This window comes from Vicugna pacos, chromosome 3 (assembly GCF_048564905.1).
Source record: "Vicugna pacos chromosome 3, VicPac4, whole genome shotgun sequence".
Classification (NCBI taxonomy): Eukaryota; Metazoa; Chordata; class Mammalia; order Artiodactyla; family Camelidae; genus Vicugna; species Vicugna pacos.
Window position 1 is genome coordinate 117,515,707 of NC_132989.1, and position 18,769 is coordinate 117,534,475.

The 18,769-nt window shown below is 51.5% G+C and overlaps 2 long non-coding RNA genes across 4 annotated transcripts; one reads left to right on the forward strand and one right to left on the reverse strand.

Annotated features, from left to right (window-relative positions):
• Positions 1–3,230: 3,230 nt before the first annotated feature.
• LOC140690063 (uncharacterized) lies at positions 3,231–10,658 on the reverse strand. Its single transcript, XR_012065255.1, has 3 exons — positions 10,390–10,658; positions 8,799–8,940; positions 3,231–3,854 (listed from the first exon to the last, which is right to left on the reverse strand). It is a non-coding gene; the product is annotated as an uncharacterized lncRNA (long non-coding RNA).
• A 160-nt stretch (positions 10,659–10,818) lies between these two features.
• LOC140690066 (uncharacterized) lies at positions 10,819–17,100 on the forward strand. 3 transcript variants are annotated; one of them, XR_012065258.1, is made up of 4 exons: positions 10,819–10,960; positions 13,288–13,437; positions 14,626–14,690; positions 16,953–17,100. It is a non-coding gene; the product is annotated as an uncharacterized lncRNA (long non-coding RNA). The 3 variants fall into 3 exon arrangements; XR_012065262.1 differs by having other exon boundaries at positions 10,820–10,955; XR_012065256.1 differs by lacking the exon at positions 10,819–10,960 and adding an exon at positions 12,903–13,059.
• The last annotated feature ends 1,669 nt before the right edge of the window (positions 17,101–18,769 follow it).

Consider the following 18,769-nt stretch of genomic DNA (forward strand, 5'->3'; position numbering starts at 1 on the left):
CAAGTCTTGGGTGGTCCTCTGGAACATACTGTTCCTAATCCCGGCCAGCTTTCTTTTCTTGTTGGGCTAGGAGAGGAAAAAAACTTACTTTTTAAGTTACCCTCTCTTTGTCGTGTGCAAGATCCACTCATATTAATTAATTAGTAGACCTAATATTAACACCTCTTCAATGTCTTCCCTTATCTGGGATTAAAAGTAACCTATTATCTCCCTTCTGTTGTATGCTTTTGTAAAAGGATAAACAATCAGAAAATTGTCCTTGTAGTGCCTAGCTCCCATGTTGCATTTGAGTGATTTTGTTTTTTAGCCTGAAATTCAGGGAACGGGTATACTGGCTTCCTGCACTTTTTCCCTGTGCTCAGCATCTCTCTTCTCTGCATGGACATGTCCCCAAGGACACCCAAAGCTACACCCATAGAGTCCTGAGGGCTACGTTTGGGCACTGCAGCTGGCGTGCCCTAGGGAGGCCCCCACGTGCCCCGCTGAGAAGGGCGCAGGCACACGGCGAACGTCAGGGCAGAGTGTCCCTGGTGACGCCGCAGGGAGGAGCAGGCCAGGGAGCTGGAGCTTCCAGGCACGAGGGAGTGGAGGACCGCAGCTGTGATGCATCTGAGCGGCCCCTGACACATGGGCTGATTAAATTAAAATTGTTGGCACAGAAACATGGCCAAGTGTCACGCGTCCGGTATGAATCAAGGCCTCCTAGCCTGGCTTGCTCATGAATCAAGTCCTGCCTTCTTGGAGGTGATGGTTATATGATCTCCCTGAACTCTGGCTCTCTTGTGAGATTAACAGGATGCTTTCGCCTGCGCCCTGAGACTCGTCCCGACCCTGCTCTCTGTGCCTCGTGGCCTGTTCTCCTTCGCTTGCTCTTCCATTTATCTCCAAAAAAAATTCGCCAGATTGTGATCACCTCGCCCCCTTCAGAGTCAAACTCTCATTTTGTAATAAAGTTTTAAAAAACCCACAGTTCATATGGTTTTTCAAAGTTACCTCTCCAGCTCTGGCAAAAAGGAGTGGATGCCGCCGAAGCCCCGGGACGTCGTTGAGAAGCCGCTGAGTGCCCGGAGGCAAACACTTCAGTGACAAGTCCCCACCCTGCGCCAAGTCTTCAACCCAGATGAGGCCAGGACGCCCTACGGCTGGCAGCAGGTGGACCGCTGTCCTCCGTCAGCCCCTGGGGGCCTCGTTAAGCACGGCCCGCCCCCTGACCGTGGCCTCTCTGCGCCGCACCCACTGGCCGGCAGTGCTAGGGCTGAGACTCAAGATCTGAGGGGTGCGGGGGGCGCCCCGTGCTGCCTCCTACTTGTCGCACCCCTGCCTACGTGGTCCACGCGACCCACATGTCCTTCCAGCCTGCCCTCCCGCTCCGTGTCTGCCAAGCGCCCACCTCTTTTTAGCCTCAGTGTCCACTTCGGTTTGCTTCTTCTCCAAGCTCTGCTCCAGGAAAAACTGCTCGTTTCTCGGCCTCCTTCAGCCTCGCACACTTGTCCCTTAGCCCTTGCTTTCCACGCAGCGCTGTAATGTTTCTCCCTGGGGCTGCCTCCCCACGACGGCGAGGTTTTGCAAGACCTGGAGAGGAAGGGTTCTCATCACCCCTCATCCCGCCGATGAGGGAGGATTCCTGCCCCCGGGTTACAGGAAAGGCCAAATACCCGACGCCCGGCAGGTGGAATCAGTGTTGACTTTTAGTCACGTGGACTCACAGCCCCGGGGCGGAGGGCACTGCATGGCACAGGACACCCGGAGCCACACGGGGTTGTGCTCAGAGCAGAGGAGTAATTGCAGCAGTGGGGGCCAGCTCTGCAGTCACGAGGGCGAGGTGGCCTCTGGCTCCCGAGGGAAGATGTGATGGGCTCCTCCAGTTTCACGGGCTGGCAGGACCTGGTGCCCGCTCCTCGGGGAGAGGTAGGCACTGCGCGTGGTCCCTCGGGAAGGGGCTGCTGCCGAGGCTCTCTGCCCAGGGAGCAGAGCGAGGAGGGGCGTGTGCTGAGGACGTCCGGTCACCCCAAGTCGCACCGGCTGTCCAGCAGAACCCATACGGGGCCTACGTTTTAGGTCTTAGGCCACAGTTGTCACCTAAATGCACTGGAGCATCTGGCTAGGAGCCCTGTGAAGACCTAAACGCTTGTATCATTTGTTTTGCCCTCCCTTGTGCTCCTCCACATTGTAGCCTGGAAGGCTGCGAAGATCTCATATTTGGCACGTCGGGGAACCTGAGATTAGTGAGAACTCCCTCCGGTGTGTGGCAGGCCAAGGGTTTTCCAGAGGGGGTGGACATCTGGATGTCAACAGCTGGCTTTGTTCTTTTCCCATATTCATTTTCTGGACATGACAGCATTTTTAAAGTAGCCACAGAATTAAATTTCAGTTACTTCTAATCATTTGTTAAAGGTGTCAGAGCATTTCCCAGCAGAGCTGAGGGCTGGAGAGTCGTCCTGGATGGGGAGTGCTCTGGGCACCTCTGCCTAGCGCTCAGAAGGGTCAGCATCTCGTGTCCACTTGGACGCTAGTCCTGGGTCTGCCGCCTTTCAGCTTTGAGACCTCAGACAAGTGACATCAGTTTTCCTGCCTGCAGAATGGGCACGATGACACTAGTACCTGCCTCACTGGGTGGTGCTGAGAATAAACTGTGAAAACACAAGCAAAGCAGTGAATGCAGGACTGCCAAGTCAGTGCGTCCGCAGGGGCTGCCATTCTGACGCGAGCAGAAAATTCACACTCCCTGGCACCTCAGAGCATGACCTTATCTGGAAATTGGGTCTTTGCAGATGTAACTAAGGTGAGCGTTGAGGAGAGATCGTCCTGGATGAGGGTGTGATTAACCCAGTGACAGTGTCCTTCCAAGAAACAGGCAGATTTGGACACTGGGAGACACAGGGAGGCAGAGAATGAGATGTGAAAGCAGAAATCAAAATCGGAGGGAGGCAGCCACAAGCCAGGGAATGCAGAGGACTGCCAGCAACCAGCAGCAGCCGGAGGGCCAAGGAGGACCCCTCCCCTGGAGCCGTGGGGAGACAGTGGTGCTGCCAATGCCTTGATTTTGGGCTTCTGGCCTCCAGGACTGTGAGGGATGCGACCCTGTTGGTTTAAGCCATGCCAATTGTGGCAACCTGTTAGGGCAGCCTTAGGAAGCTGATAAAATGTGATGCGATGCGAGGTGCTTGGGGATAAAACAGACTAAACTCTCCTGGGACCGTGTTCTTGAGAACCAGCCTGTTGGGATAACCACTCGTCCAACAAAGGTTTATTAAGGGTCTGCCACGTGCCAGGCACTACTATGGAAATGAGTGAAACGGCGGGAACCCAGCACCCGGAGCTGGTGGGGCGGACCCCAGGCTTCAGCCGGCCTGCTCTGCTCCCTGATGCGGGACACAGGCTCACCCGGAGCGGCCGGCTCCCCGGGCATGGGTGCTGGTCTAGGTGCCTGCCGCACGAGGCGGGTGTGTGCGCAGAGCTGCGCGGGCACAGCAGGGCTGGGGCAGGAGCCCAGGCCGGACGCCCACTCCTGGGCCGATGGGACTTCAGCTGCCCCCGTCACGTGGGCCGTAGGCACCTGCAGGCCTCAGGACGAGAGGAGGAATCTGTGTAAGTGCACAGGACGGTACCAAGGCCGTTGTGGCTCCAGCTGAGGCTGCTGTCTGCTCTGGTGGTCACCTCCCTCTTGACCAGACGTCTCCACCCGGATCGCGGAGTGGCTTTGTTAAACAGCCTCGGCCTCTCCCAGCCACAAACCAGCCCCAGACTTTTAAGGGCTTGTCTTGTTCACATTCCAGATGAAAGCATGTCATGTTCTTTTATATTTTCCAAAATCACAGGGTGTCATTTCTGCTAAACTGCAAGACATCTTCACCCTTCAGATACAATAAAACAAATAATTTCAATGAAGACTTTACTCTGAAAACATACCAGGAGATGTGACTTTGTAGCCCTCTCACAGACACAGATTAACCTCATCTTTCATTTTTTTTCCCAAGAATCACAATGTTTACTGATAGATACAAGTCTATAAAATCAGGGCATGAATGTGACTTCACAACTTAAGCAGACTTGATTCCAATGCTAGGATGAGAGGGACCAATGAAAACTGTCGCCATCTGTTTATACCCACAAAAACCACTTCAAGGACATTAAGGATCTCTCAGAACTGACCCATGTTGTGCAAGTAAACCATGTTTCTTTTTTCAGAGATGAATTATTTTATCTTGTTTTAGTTTTTATTGATTTATAATTGATATACAATATTATATTGTTAGAGTTTTCAAGTATAGTTTTTCACAATTTTTAAAGTTTATAGTTATTATAAAATACTGGCTACATTCCCCGTGTTGTACAATAAATCCTCGTAGCTTATTTTATAGTTTGTACCTTTTAATCCCCCGCCCCAAGGCTGCCCCTCGGCTGCCCCTCCCTCTTTCCTTCTCCCCCCGGGCAGCCGCTAGTTCTTTGTGTCTGTGAGTCTGCTGCTTCTGTGTTATATTCATTAGATTGCTGTGGTTTTTTTTTTGATTCCACACATAAGTGATCACACAGTAATTTTCTTTCTGACTTATTTCACTTGGCAAAATACCCTCTGAGTCCATTTATGTTGCTGCAAATGGCAATGTTTCATTCTTTTTATGCCTGAGTAATATTCCACTGCATAGACACACCATGTCTTCTTTATCCAGTCATCTGTCGATAGGCACTTAGGTTGTTCCCGTATCTTGGTTCTTGTAAACAGTGCTGCTGTGAACAATGGCGTGGATGTATCTTTTGAATTAGTGTTTTTTTGTTTGTTTGTTTGTTTTTGTTATATGTGCAGGAGTGGAATTCCTGGTTCATACAGTAGTTCTATTTTTAGTTTTTTGAGAAATCCCATACTGTTTTCCACAGCGGATGCACCAATTAACATTCCCACCAGCAGTGGACAAGGGCCCCCTTTCTCCACATTTTCATCAACATGCGTTGTTTGTGTTCTTTTTGATGATGGCTATTCTGACAGGTGTGGGGTGATATCTCACTGTGGTTTTATCTTTCTCTAATGATGAGTGATGTCGAGCTGTTGGCCACCTGTATTTCTTCTTTGGAAAAATGTCTGTTCAGTTCTTCTGCCCATTTTTTAAATGAGGTTGTTTGTTTTTTGATGTTCAGTTATATGAGCTGTTTATGTATGTTGGATAATGACCCTTTACCTGTCATCTCATTTGCAAATATTTTTTCTCATTCAGTTGGCCTTTTTGTTTGATGGTGGTTTCCTCTGCTGTGTAAAATCTTTCGAGTTTAATTAGGACCTAGTTATTTGCTTTTCACTTTTGTCCCCTTGCCTTAGAGAGATCCGAAAAATATTGCCCAGATTTATGTCAAGGAGTATACTGCCTATATTTTATGGTTTCTGGTATTACATTTAGGTCTTTAATCCACTTTGAATTTACTTTGTATGTGGTGTGGGAAAATGTTCTAACTTCCTTCTTTTACAGGTGGCTGTCCAGGTTTCCCAGCACCACTTACTGAAGAGATTGTCTTTTCTCCATCGTATATTCTTGCCTCCTTTGTCATAGACTAATTGACCCACGAGTGTGTGGGTTTACTTATGGACCTTCTATCCTGTTTCATTGATCTGTGTGTCTGTTTCTGTGTCAGCACCACAGTTTTGTGATTATTGTAGCTTCGTAGTATAGTCTGAAGTCAAGGAGCATGATGCCTCCAGCTCTGCTCTTCCTTCTCAAGGTTGTTTTGGTTATTTGGTATCTTTTGTGTTTTCATAGAAATTAAAAAAAGTGTTCCAGTTCAGTGAAAAACATCATAGATATTTTGATAGGGATTGCATTGAATCTGTAGCTTGCCTTGGGTCGTATGATCATTTTAACTGTATTAATTCTTCTAATCCAAGAACATGGCATATCTTTCAATGTTCGTGTCATCTTCAGTGCCTTTCACCAGTGTCTTACAGTTTTCTGAGCACAGGTTTTTCACCTCCTTGGGTAGGTTTATTTTTTGATGTTTGGTAAATGGGATTGTTTCCTTAATTTCTCTTTCTGATACTTTGTAGTTGTAAGTGTATGGAAATGAAACAAACTTCTGTGTATTAATTTTGTGTCCTACAACTTCGCTGAACTCCTCGATGAGTTCTAGCAGTTTTCTGGTGACTCCTTTAGAATTTTCTATGTATAGTGTTATGTCATCTGCAAATAGTGGCAGTTTGACTTCTTCCTTCCCAGTTCGGATTCTTTTTCTTGTTTGATTGCTGTGGTGAGGGCTTCTAATACTATGTTTAATAAAAGTGGTAAGAGTGGGAATCCTTATTTTATTCCTGATCTTAGAGGAAATGCTTCCAGCCTTTCATCCGTGAGTTTGCTGTTAGCTGTGGGTCTGTCATGTGTGGCTTTTACTATGTTGAGATGTACTCCCTCCATACCTACTTTCTAGAGAGTTTTCATCATAAATGGGTGTTGAATTTTGCCAAAAGCGTTTCCTGCATCTATTAAGATGATCATATGGCTTTTATTTATTCTTCAGTTTGTTCATGGAGTGTGTCACATTGACTTGCAGATACTGAAAAATCCTTGCACTTCTGGGATAAATTCCACTTGAACACGGTGTATGACCCTTGCAAACCACACTTCTTTTAAAAAGACTTGTCACTTGCCCAAGCTTAAAGATATTGAAGTGTAGCACACAGAGCCCATCACTAGAGTAGGCATAGATTAATAACACTATTACGGCAAAAATCACTAATTGTAGCTGGGAGTTCCTCTGTAACAGCCAAATGGACAGTCCAATACTGCAAAGCGGAGCACTGAGGAGCAAAGTGCACGTCCACAGTAGTCACTGCTGCTATTCTGCTTTCTAACTTAAAACAGCCTGTGACAACAGCAACCAAGAGCGTCCTGGCGATAGGCCACCTCTGCTTGAGGGCTTGGATGCAAGTATCACATGCTGCGTACATACTATCTAAACATTAAAGACAGTGCTAAAATATACGATGATGGATTATGACTGAACCGTTCCACTACAAGAAAGTATATGGGAATCCATGATCTCTCCCATGAAAGAGGCCTGGACCTGAGACGTGGGATGGCCTGTCCTTGGGGGTTCCAACCGTGGCTCGCCAGTCCAGGTTACAGCGATGATCCTCCGCTGCCCTCTGCTGGCCAAGCCTGGAACAACAGGGATGAGACTTGCCAGACGGTTTCTGTGGGCGTGGTTTGGATGCTCTGTCCCTCTGTAACCATGAGGGTGGATCTTAACATTTCCAAATTTGGGTGACCAACTGTCCTAGCTTGATGGGCCTTGGATGGGAGACTTTCTGGAACAGGGGGCTTCCAATTTTTAAAATCCCACAAGTCCTAGACAGACCAGTAGGCCTGACACTGAGGCCAAAAGGCAGGGTTCCCCCCACATGGTGACCACGCCCCAGTTTGGTTCCATCTGCTATTCAGTGACTCGCTTGGCTTACGGGTGACTGTGACTGACTAGCACACGGGAGTCTAATAAGACAGAGAGGCATTTGGGAATGAGCATCAGTGGTCTGCTGAGGGGTCACCACTGTGCGTGGGGCTGACCGGACGGTGGGCTTGGTCTCCCTGCGGTCTGCCAGCGTCTAAGGTGTGCTTGCTCTTGGCTGGAGCTTCTACGAGTTTTTCAGTTAATTCAGTGGCACTGCCGAGGCGGTGCCATCACTGGGTCCTGCCCACACCGTCCCAGCCCCACTGGGAGCATGCAGCCCCTGCCGAAGTGCATCTGCTCTTCGTCCAGAAGGCCCCCTGGGCCTCCTTCGCGGGCAGTGTCCAGCCCGCCCTCTGGGCCTGGCTGTCTCTCCCTCCAGAGGGCTTGCTTCCTCACCAGCGCACTTCCTCTGCCCAAGTCCCCTCTCACCATTGGGCCGGGGTGACGGGCTGCCAATGCACCTGTGTCCATCCGGGCTGCGCTTCTCAGGAGAGCAGGGCCATTGCACCGTGTCACCTAACCGTGACCACTTTCCAGCCCTGTCACGCCCCCCAGGGAGAGCAGGGCTCTTGCAGCCACTTCAGGGGCATGGACTCTCCCCTGGTGGCATAGGAACGCAGTCAGTCCTTCTTGGATCTGAGGGGAGGGACAGCTGGACATGGCAGGGGCCAACCTCCAGGCCCTCAACTCCAGAGCCAGCGCTTCACCTGATTCTGGAGGAAGCTCTGCAAAGAGGCCATCACCCCTCAGCCTGACCTGCCAAGACAGCGGGCGGATGACTCAGAGAGACATACACATACGAGGAGCCTAAGGAACGTGCCCAGCGCCCACGGGGCAGTCATTGCCCGCTGCTGCGCCGGCCTGAACGGACCCCCTTCCTTCGGATGAAGGCACTGGATCCCACACCCGCCCGGGACTGAGTCAGCGTCCACCCTGCACCTGCTGGCTGTTTGGCTGGGGTGCTGCCTGCACCCACAGTCGTCACGCTGAGATCACCAGCAGACGTGCTGCTGGGGACAGACACAGGGCCAGTCTGTCACCTGGCCTGCAGTCCTTGTAAAGAAACAGTTCACTAATGAGAATACTGACAACGAGATGGGAATTCACAGGAGTTCAGGTTCTCCATCAGTCAGGGCCGCCGCCTGATTTGCATCCCTCTTGCTACCTGTTGCTTTTGATTTGGAATCAAGTGAGGGGCTGGTTGGCAAGACTAAAATGTGAATCTCTGTTGGAGCTCAAGTTTTAGGAGGGAGGAAGCTGGCACCCTCCCCACCCCCCAGGAGACACAGGAGTTGGTGGAAACAGAGGGAAATCGCGAGATGCCGTGGAAGGCCCAGGGGACCTCGGTACTTACAGTGGGGAGAGCTCACCTTTCCATCCACTGGCCCAGCCGAGTGTGCAGAGTCTTCAAATCAGGGAGGAAATGGAGGCCTCCGGGCTTCCTGGCCCTGCACCCTTGTGAGGACGAGCTGGGAGAGAGCACGGGCAGGGGGAGGGTTGGCTGGATGTTCTCTGCAGAGAGAAAGGTAAAGGCGGGCAGCCCAGGGCTTTGTGGGTCGTGGGCCCTGACCCCCCAGGGAGGACAGGAACCTCTCTAGCCAAGCATTCTCACCTCGGTGCTATAACAACCCTGAGAAGGTTTGCTGGGCAGATTAATAGCATTAGTAGTTGCTGCAGGGCTGCAGAGAGGGGATTTTCTGGTCATTTCTTTCAAAGCAAAGCAATCATTTCAAAGCTCCTTCTCCAAAGAAACTTAAAAAAATTATTGTTAAAAAAAGAGAAAAGAGCAAGCAAATATTTACAATTGTGAAGTTAAAGATTAAAAAGAAAAATGTGCCCTTGCCAGCCAACCAGCTGCTGACCTTGGGAAAACAGGCCAAGACCGTGGGCAGTTGCCATGGAGACGGGCCTCAAGAGCTAGCCTCGCAGGCTCCTAACAGCGGGATGCTCCTGTCTCCAACCCCGCGCCCCACGGCCCCGCAGGATTCCTGAAAGCAAGCAAGCAAGCCAGCAAGAGCACAGAGTTCTGAGTCAGTTAATGCAAACAGCGAACACAGCAAACTCTGATTAAGGGCCGAGGGCAGGGGGCACTATTTACAATATCGCTGACTCCCAGCAACAGCAGTCTCTGCCTCGTCTTCTCGTCTGAGCCCTGGACCAAAGTACAGACAAGGCAGCAAGGGTTCTTTTCATGGCAGAATAAATAATTACCAAACCAAACCAAACCAAACAAAGTTGCAAATGACGAGTTTGACACCAGTGCACAAATGAGTAGGTAGTTGCACACATAAGCAGACACCCCTAAGTGTATAACACACCTGTCACCTGATAGCGGGCCCAGAGAGTCTCTGAAAAGGCCTAGGGCAGGTAACTGTGGTTTATTTTGTTTCAGGTGGGTGAAGTTTTAAAAACTTTAAGCAAAAATCAAAAGGAAAAAATTTAAAAATAAATACAGAAATAAAATAAATAGTGGATTCAAAGAAAAAATCAAATTGTAACTTTTGAAAATAAAAAAAGTAAGTATTTATATTATTATTATTCTTGTTATTGTTATTTATAAATGGCTGTTGGGCTGCACCTCAGCCTTGTAATTGTGCAGCCGTGCGGCAGGAGGATGAGCCTGGAGACAGCAGGCGACGTCAACGGTTTATCGAACAAAAGATCCTGGGCGACGCCCCACCGTGCACAGGAAACAGCAGGCAGGACCGGTGGCAGCCCTGCTAAGGAGGCTGCCAGTCAGAGGCTGGCGCAGCAGTTACCAGGGAAACCAGAGGCTGGGGCCTGGGAAGGCACGCAGGCTGGTGCTGGTTAAGCCCCATGATCCAGGGGGTCGGATCAGGGGAGGAGGTGGAGGCGAAGCAGAGACTGGCCAGCAGGGGGCGACAGAGAGCAGGATGACAGCCATCCTAGCCGCCTGACCACACAGCGTCTTTCACATCCTCCCCTCCCCAGTTTCCTTACGCATCTCACGCCAGCCTGAAGGTTGGAGGTTGCAATTACGAAACAGCAGCAGGTCCTGCGCTGTGGGGCTTGGGAGATGCCCCCGGCGTGGGCAGCTCTGTGGGTTTTGGTGCCCACTTAGTGTGATGCCCTCCCACAAGCCTCCCTGCCGTGACCTCCCGGAGCGGCACGTCCCTGCGTGGGAAGACCCTTAGCAGACGTGGGCATGATTCCTTCCCGCCCCAGGAGTGCCGCGGGAACTGGAGGGTGACTGGGTCCAGCCCCGGAATGTCAGCTATATTAACTTCAGTAAATCTGCACTCCATGCCAGCTGCATTCATGACTGTCATTGTCCCCATCACAGGCCCATGAGGTCCTGCCCATGAGCAGGCTGAGTCACAGAGGCTGTGGTGACAGGCCTCAGGTCACCTGAGGCTGGTGTCAGGTCTGGTGGCTACTTTCATCCTGGCCTTGGCCACCGCATGCTCCCTCCCACCAAACCCCGGCTGTCCGGACTGTCACCACAGAGCCTCTGTTATCTGGACAGGCTGCGTAACCTCCCTAGCGTCCTGTCCCCCGCCTCTGAGGTGAGGTTAGTACTTCTTCTGCAGAGACACTTCTGGGCAGAACCAGTTAACTGCGGGTGGTGGGCAAATTCCCCGCACTGCCTTGCTCTGCCCCCCGGGGTATGGACTTGAAGGGATCCGTTTCTCCTCCCTGAACCCCTCGCAGCTCAGCGTCTCTCTCCCTGGCACCTTCAGGAGCTGAGCTCTCGCTGCATCTGGAAGGTTCTTGACTCCACACTTCCCTGTCTGCCCGGGGGGCCAGCCTTGCACAACCCTGGGAAGCAGGAGGAGGGGACGCCTTAGCCCCAGAACTGGGGTGGGGTGGAGACGGGTGGCTGGTGGTGCGAGAACTCCAGGCAGCCCGACAGTCGTAGCTCACAGGGAATCTCAGGCTGGCGCGACGTGCCCGCCCTTCTGAAACCGCGGTCCCCAAGCCCACAGAACACACAGTTCTACCCGCGCCCCTCCCACGCTGCCACACTGCAGGAACGCTTTCACGGGGGAAGTCTTTGTTGTCGCACTTGGCAGGCCCTAGGGTTCCACGCTGAGGGTGCAGATTCAAACACCAGGTTCCATTGCCGTCAGGGAATCTGCCGTCTCCGGGGAGACAGTCCAGTAGCAGGCCATTCTGACAGAATGAGGCATGTCAGTGGCTGGCTCAGGCACTGGGACTGGGACCAGGGCTCGGAGCTCATAAACGTCCCTCCCCGGCTTGGCACTGTCATCCCAGCTCATCCATCTTCCCTGGAGCTCGAGGAGGAAGGAGCTGTGAGATCTGGGATTTTGGCCAAATATCTTCCTGTTTCAATATGACAAGAGAGTAGAAGTTGGAGGGAAACATAAAGAATCAGTGTAATTTGGTAAAAGTTTTCTCTCCTTCCTTGAGAACTATTCTGGTAGAAACTCTGAGGAACTCTGTTGTAACATGAAGTGGCATCACTGGTGGAGAGACCCTCACCCCCCGAATCTGTGGTGTATCCCGAGTTTGAAGCAAACACACGCGGGGGGTGCACCAGGCTAAACAGAGGAGACCGTTCCTCACTGTCCAAGCAGACAGGCGCACTGACAGACTGCCAAAATGACAGAGGGCCAGCCTTCCCTGGAGAACTGGGGTCTACGTCCCTCCGCTTGAACCTGGGTGGGGCTCTGTGCCCTTCCACCAAGACAGTGTGGCAGAACTTCTGAAATGAAATTTTGAAAAGGATCCAGCTCCTCTGAAGAACGTCTCCGGGCACCTAGAGCAGGCAGGTCCCGAGGAGAGGCCAGGGAGGCTGCGCCCCGCCGGCCACGAGGGGGAAGGGACCTGCAGAGGACTCCAGCCGTACCGGTCTTCCTAGCCGAGGCCCCATATGCCCTCGGTGGGGGACCAGGGATAAGCCAGCCCCCTGGGTCACGTCCAAATTCCTGGCCCACGGAATCCATGAGCATCATACCATGGTTTTTGCTTAATGCCGCCAAATGTGGGGACGTCTCTTACGCAGTCATAGAAACCAGAAGCGTGCGCAAGCCGCGTGAAACCGTGACACGGCCGGAGCCCGGGAGCTCCGGGCGTGGCCGGCACGTTGCGCCTTCCAGCCCGAGCCTGGGCTGCAGGCGCCCCAAGTCGGTAACGCTTCTGGCCTCTTGCCGACGTGTAAAAACTCTGAAGGTGAAAAGGGGATGTATGACTTAAAAAACCTCATTAATGATGTTATCTTTACAATCTCCCCTAAGCAGAGCCACACTGGCGGGACAGGAGGAGGAGTGGGTGACACAGCTGGGGACACGCCTTCGGGGGCGCGCGCGGGGCGCCCAGCGCGGGTGCCGGGAGGGAGGGCACGCATGCGCGGGGGGAGAGCACGCATGCGCGGGGGGAGAGCACGCATGCGCGGGGGGAGAGCACGCATGCGCGGGGGGCAGAGCACGCATGCGCGGGGGGCAGAGCACGCATGCGCGGGGGGCAGAGCACGCATGCGCGGGGGGCCCGCCTCCGCTCTGTCTCCGGGGCAGGCAGCGCCGACCCTCGGGGACCGCAGTGGGCCCCGCGCAGGTCCGTGCGGCTGGATGTCCTGGTGGGAATACCTGTGCGCGTCATCCCACCCTCGGGGGCACGAGACATGAGCAAAGACCAAGCCTGCATATTTAGGTATTATAACTAAGTGCGTACTTACGTAGCGTTTACTTCTGCCTTCGCATAGCCACTGCTCTGTCACGACAGCCTGTTAGCAGGAGCCTCTTTAATCCACCGACGGCCCCTGCCTGTATGATCCAGACACGTCTCCCTTTCCACACCAGGGACTCAGGCTTAGCCAACACTTTGCCAAACTGACTCCTCCAGGACGTGCAGGACCTGAAACATGGCTTTGTTTTCCAGGAGAAGGAAGCCCATCGTGGTAAGGCTTGTGTTTGCTAACTGTTCTCCTGTGACAAGGCAGGCACGGTTTTAGCTCCATCACGCGTCTGTGTGGCTTGGATGCAGAGCCGAGAAAAGTCAGATCCAACTCCAGGGCAGACTTCCCTCAAGGTGGGTGCAGGTTTGGGCCTGAAATTCTGCTAGGTGAGTGCCACCGGCTGGATTCTGAATGAGACCCCCTTTACCCCTCCACGCTGTTTGTGAATGGTCCAGGGACAGGACAGGGCCATCGCCGGCCGTCATGCACAAGGCGGGGCACAAGGCGGGACACAAGTGCTGCCCCTCACTGTCAGTCCGAATGGACCTACGCCGCCTCAGGTGCGTCCATCCACATTTAGATCCAATTTCAGTGCCCGACTCCAGGTTACATCACTGGACTCAAAATGCAGTAACTTCCACTGGCCCTTCTTCCTCTCAGGACGTGCACTGTGGGGCTGCAGACGCTTTAAAACTCCAGGGAGCCCTGAGCCAAATTTCAAACTCATATTATATATGAGTCAAAGGAGATTTTCATAGTTATATTTATAGGAAAGCATCAAAGACAATGATTTCCATATTATTTTTTATGAATCTCAGAATATAAGTCTTTTATCTACTTGTTTTGTATTTACATATTTTAGTTTTTTTAAATTAAAACTACGTTTGTTAAAGAAAATATGGAAAATACAGAAACATGAAACGAGTGCATATCCAACTGCCTTTTTCATCAAAGATGAACACATGAATATTTTTGTGTAGATCCTTCTTTTTCCCACATTTGCAAATATTTAATTAAATTTCTGAACTCTTTTTTCTTAATTCCTCCATTCCTAAGGTTTTTCTTTTTCTCTGAAGATACTCACAAATTCTGGTATTGACATGGTGGCAAATACTGGAGACTTCCCAGCAGGCTGCTACACATTTTGAACGGAATGTCTTTTAGGAAACTTCACACATTGTTTTTCATTCTTCAAATCTTTCCTTAACATCTACTTTATGGCTTCTTCCCTTTCTTTTCTAAAAACGATAACCACTATGCTGGGTGCTCTTAAGGACAAAGTCCTTGTTTTAAAGAGGTAACTCTCTCGTGGGAACACTGGAGATGTCAGTACAGAGGAGCAAGTATCTATAGAAGAGATATTCCGGAGCAGGTAGCAGACACTGAAAGCATGTTTATATGTTAAACTCTAAGAAATATATTCAATAAATGCTCTCACTGAAGGGACGGAGACAGGACTTGGTATCCTGGGCGCAGTCACGTCTTGAGGAGGAATGTTGACGGCTCTGAACCCAGTCATTCTGTTTCCCCTCTTCCTGCAGGACAGACCTTCACGTATTTGAAGACGGCTGTTCCACCCAGATGTTTGTCTCTAGATCTGAGCATCGTACGTATAGTACATACATGAGATTTGGAGGCTGTGGCCCTAGCTTTTTTTCCCAGGAGCCCTTACACAGATGTGATGAGAGGCTTGAGGACCCAGCCCCACAGTGGGTGAGGAAGAGGCCGAGCTGAGGCCCCGTCAGAGCCCATCCGTCCTCTGAGATGAGCTGGGGAGACACTGCCCCAGAGTCTCCACGTGGAGTCTGCCAGGGATGTCAAGGGGCCGGGCAGCTCGGATTCTCTTGGGTTATCTTCTTGGGAGACAAGCAAGGCAGGTGCGCGTCAGAGAGCCCTGGAGACGTGAGGCCAGTCAGGCGGGCGGGTGCAGGCGCCATTCGGAGAGACCTGACCGTGGGCAGCACTGCCCCGCCCCACGTCCAAGGACAGGTGAAGGTGTGGGGAGGAGAATGGGGGGACAAGGGGCTCACTGCCACTTCTGCCATCTGCGATGGGTGAGAGTGAGACCCCGATTTGGGGGTAAGTGGTGGACAAGAAGCCAGAGGTGGAAACCACTAGAAAGCCTGATTCTGCGTGACCTGGTCACCAGCGTGAGCGTGGCTGTGCGTGTGTCCAGGCACGGCCCGCCTGGGCTGCACCAGCACCTGGGCGAGGGCTCCGCGGTCTGGCGCGACCGAGCCTTCTCCCGGTGGGTGGGAGGTAAGGCGGGGCTTAGCGGGGCTTAGCAGGTCGTGCCCAGGGCGCATCCAGTTAGCGCTGAGGAGTGACGACACCTCGGTGCGCCTGTCTTCAGGGAACTACAGCGCGCGTGCAGGAGGGGGGCCCATCCTCTGTCCTCAGGCAGGCTCGCCCGTGCCTAGCAGGATGGGACAGCACAAAACGCCCTGTGGTAGGGTGCAGGGCCATTCACGCAGCAGAGAGACGGGGGACCAACAGGGTCAGGGGCAGAGACACCAAGTGTCTGATTGCTGGGTTCTCATGCCCCGTGCAGCATACGTGGTAGGTCAACAAATCTAGACGTGTTGCGATGCCAACATCAGGTAATTTGACAGCAGTAACAAGTGTCACGCTGTGGAGCGAGGGAAGGTAGTGAAAGCTGAGAGTCTGGGGAGCTGCCTCCTCCCAGCCCTGCGTCCTTGGCCTGCCTGCTCCAGGCCCGCTCTGCTCCCCAGGGGCGGGGGGACCTGGAGGGCCAGTGTCTGACCTGGTCAGTCTTCTCAGGCTTGCTCCCCCTGAGTTCCCTGGGCCCCCCCTCCCCTGCCCAGTCTCTGGCCGGGGTTCCCGGAAGAGCCTTCCTGGACCACGGGCAGTGGCTTCCTGGGGCCATTTACCCAGAACCCAAGAAACAACCAAATGTGGACGTGACTCTGTCTGTTCCCCACCAAAGGGGATGATAAAACTTCTCAGTAAAGAGTAGTGAATCAGGAAGTGGAGAGTCACTCGCTCAGAGACGATTTTGGAAAAGGAGAAAATCATTGCAAGTGAAAAGTGTCTAGAGATCTTGTGTCCACACTGTTAAACTGGCCTCATGAGACACTCCCTTGCCGTCCCCAAAGATCTGGGTAAGATCCTGACGGAGTCCCCACCTGCCACTCCCATTTTCCCCTGAAGCTGTCTGACAATGTATTTAAGGTCCTTGGTGTCCTTCTCAGCTCGGCAGTGCCCCCTGGTGGCGCGCAGATCAGAAGCGATATTTAACGTCCCTTAAATGTTTAAATGCAGGTGACAAGATTTTCTCAGAAATCCTACATTCCCTCCCTTGTGACTTAGGTGGACTTTTAATATATTTCGATGATAACCTTTGCCAGTAGATTTGTACCACGTTAACAGCAGTGAGCTCAAAAGAGGCGCAGTTAAAATCCAAGTTCATCCTGTCCTCTCTTAGTTCTGAGTCTGCTATCTCATAGAATAATAAAAATGGCACATCTATTGAGGGCCTAAATGTCTTAGAGACTACACTGAAATTCCTTTTCCCATTGTGATTGTACCTTTCTTTGTATCTGAAGCATGCACTCTAAGTAAATAGGGAAACAGAGCATTCCTCCATCTGGGCAAGTTTATAAACTTCCGAGCATTGTTTTCAGCAAGAAATGAAGTCCTGAGTGGAAGGCACACGGGGGTCAGACACCAGGCTCCAGAACCAGGACAGTGCATGTGTTCTATTTTAAGTCACTCAGTTTGTGGCAAATTATTATAGCAGCCACAGAAAATTAATCCAGTCACATCTATACGAATGTATTCACATGAAAAAAAGACGGTACCTCAGACTGTTACACAGTCCTCACTCCTGCATCTTTCCTTGCTGCAGAAAGCACCAGAGGAAGCGATGCCGTGTGGAGCCCTGTGCTGGGAGGGACGTGCCCTCTCCGCTGCTGGAAAGAGAAGTGACTGCGACTGCCAAGTGGCGACTGATTTTGTCAAGAAATGTATTTAAACTCTGGTCTTTCTTCCTGTCATTGGGCTGTGTATAAGTAACTGTGGCTCTGTGTGTGCGAGAGAGTGTGCTGCCTGTGTGTGCCTGTGTAAAGCACACGTGTGTCTGTGTGCGTGTGAATGTGCGTATTGTGTGTGCATGGATGCATGTGGGAGAGAGTATTCCTGGCATGCGTGCGTGTGTGTATACATGCATGCGCGTGCACTTGTGTGCATGCGTACGCGTGCGTGTGCATGCAGACGTATGCACGTTCACATACGCTGGAGCTAGGAGGCAGCGCACGTGGCAGAAGAGGCAGGGTTTGAATTCACGCTCTGTCCCTCCCGCCTGCCTGCCCTGCTCTCGAGTGCCAGGTTCCCATGTGAGTGGGGATGATGCTGTCACTGCAGAGGCTTGTGGCAGTTTCTCCCCAGGCAGCCTCTGCGGAGCTGGGGGTCCACCCCGGGCACCAGCAGGTGTGGTCACTGCACTGCCCCTCACCGAACCTTGCTGTGCCACGACTGCCGCATTTCTCACTGTGCTCTCGCTTCCTTGGACTTCATTTCAGAACACCTCAGACTGGTGGTGGAGAAAAACAGAAACGTATTTTCTCTCACAGCTCTGGAGGCTAGAAATTGGAGGTCAACATGTGGTTTGGAGCTGATTCCTTCTGAAGCTGTGGGGAAGAATGCGCTCCAGGCCCCTCGCCTGGCTCTCGTGGGGTTGCTGGCCGCCTCTGGTGCTCTGTGGTTTGTAGAAGTGCGCCTGCACCCCGCCGCCTTCTCGCGATATTCTCCCTGGGTACACGCTTGTGTGTGTGTGTGTTTGTGTGTGTGCGTGCGTTTGTGTGTGTGCATGCATTCAGCTGTCCCCCTCTTAGAGGGATGTCATTCATGTTAGATGAGGGGTCGAACCTAATCCAGCAAGGCCTCGCCTTAACTTATTATGTCTGCAGTGGCCCTGTCTCCTAATAATGTCACATTCTGAGGTCCTGGGGGTTAAGACTTCAACCTGCGAGTTTGGGGGAGGGGACAATTCAAACCCATCACATTATAGAATAGTTACTATATTCAACTAAGTACAAGACACTGAAAAAAATCTGTTTATATCAAAGACTGAAAATGCGAACTTGGACTTGCTGAATTTACCATGTGAAGATAATCTCTGGTCAATCAATTATCTCTATCAATCATCTATCTTTCATCTGTTATCTATCAGTCGATCAAATCTGTCAATCTGTCAATGTACCTACTTACCTATCATCAATCTGAGAATATATGCTATCATTCACTATAAAAAATCTACTTATAATTATATAATTGCATTTATAAGGGGCGTGGTATTTGGTTTGGCCCGATTAACTTTAAAACAGAAGTAAGTTCCATCTGTGTGTGAATAGTGAGGTGTATTACTATGCTTTTAATTTGTATAACCAGCAGAGGGCACTCCAGGCTAAACTTTGAAATGTGTTTCTGTTGACTGTTAAATGTCTTCAGTTGAGAACAAGTGCAAATTGATCGACTCCATCTGTGTATATAAGGTGCATCTACAGCTTCTTCCAACAGGAAAATAAAGGAAGTTTGCCTCCGTTAACACATATACAAATGAAAGGCTCAATGTGATTCTCTTTCTGGAAATAATTTTATATTTAACAACTCTTTCTAAACAGAAGTTGCCTGGATTTTTAGGGAGAAATACAGGGTAGCATTTCT